The 1512-nt window shown below is 45.2% G+C and overlaps 1 non-coding gene across 1 annotated transcript; it reads right to left on the bottom strand.

The window, feature by feature from the left end:
* Positions 1-951: 951 nt before the first annotated feature.
* Trnas-cga lies at positions 952-1026 on the bottom strand. The gene has a single exon. It is a non-coding gene; the product is annotated as a tRNA-Ser (tRNA).
* Between the last annotated feature and the right edge of the window lie 486 nt (positions 1027-1512).

Raw genomic sequence — 1512 nt, forward strand, 5'->3', positions numbered from 1 at the left:
ACCGGTGAGTGTTCTCCGTCCTTACCCTAGCAGATGAAAATACTTTCAACAATTACGAAAATTCTGCGCGTTTGGCTGTTTGGTCTGACGTGCTGTCCTTAATGAATATCTGTTTGCTGCAGAGACGTTAATCAAACAGTGTATCTCTAATAAAATTCGCATCACAGTACGTCTTCTATGTTGCTGTAGCCTTCAGTCCGAAAGTTGCTTTAATGCAATTGTCCACCCTGGTCTATCCTTTGCAAGCCTCTTCAGCTCCAAATGACGACTGCAACATGCCTCTCTTTCAATTTCATTATTTTATTCATTCCATGGACTCGCTGTAAAATTTCCGCCTGACCGTCCCGTACACAAGGAATTGGACTATTCTTTGGCATCACAATGTTTTCTGTCAACCGTTCACCTGTTCTACTCAAGCTAAGCCGCTTTTTATGCCCAAATAGATTCCGCTCCACCTCAATAGCTATCCGATCTACCCATGTAATCTTCAGCATTCTACACCAGCAAGGGTTCTTCTTGTCTGAACTGCTTATTGTCCACCATTCACTTCCGCAAAAGGCCACACTCCAGAAAAATACCTACACAAATCAATTTCTTACACTCAAATTTGTATTAAATGTTGGCAAATTCCTCTGTGTCAGAAACGCTTTTGTGGCTATAGCCATCCTGCCTTTTATACGCTCTCTGCTTCGGCCATCATCAGTTGCATTCCTGCCCAAATAGCAGAACCCATTGTGCCTTTTGCTAATGAAATTCCTCAACAGCGCTTAATTTAATTGGACTACGTTCCATTATCGTTCTTTTACTTTTGTTGATGTTAATATTATAAACTTTCTTCAGACGCTATCCAATCCGCTCAAGAAATCTTCAAGTCTTTTGCTCTCACTGGCAGAATTACAAACACATCGACAAACTTCAAGGTTTTAAAACTTCCTGGCAGATTAAAACTGTGTGCCGGGCCGAGACTCGAACTCGGGACCTTTGCCTTTCGAGGGCAAGTGCTCTACCATCTGAGCTACCCAAGCACGACTCACGCCCCGTCCTCATAGCTTTATTCAACCAGTACCTCGTCTCAGATGGTAGAGCACTTGTCCGCGAAAGGCAAAGGTCCCGAGTTCGAGTTTCGGTCCGGCTCACAGTTTTAATCTGCCAGGAAGTTTCATATGAGCGCACACTCCGCTGCAGAGTGAAAATCTCATTCTGGAAACATCCCCCAGGCTGTGGCTAAGCCAATTCTCCGCAATATCTTTTCTTTCAGGAGTGCTAGTTCTGCATGGTTCGCAGGAGAGCTTCTGCTAAATTTGGAAGGTAGGAGACGAGGTACTGGCAGAAGTAAAGCTGTGAGGACGGGGCGTGAGTCGTGCTTGGGTAGCTCAGATGGTAGAGCACATGTCCGCGAAAGGCAAAGGTCCCGAGTTCGAGTCTCGGTCCGGCACACAGTTTTAATCTGCCACCGAAGTTTCATATCAGCGCACACACCGCTGCCGAGTGAAAATCTCATTCTTCAATGTT

Source organism: Schistocerca americana, chromosome 7, assembly GCF_021461395.2.
Source record: "Schistocerca americana isolate TAMUIC-IGC-003095 chromosome 7, iqSchAmer2.1, whole genome shotgun sequence".
Classification (NCBI taxonomy): Eukaryota; Metazoa; Arthropoda; class Insecta; order Orthoptera; family Acrididae; genus Schistocerca; species Schistocerca americana.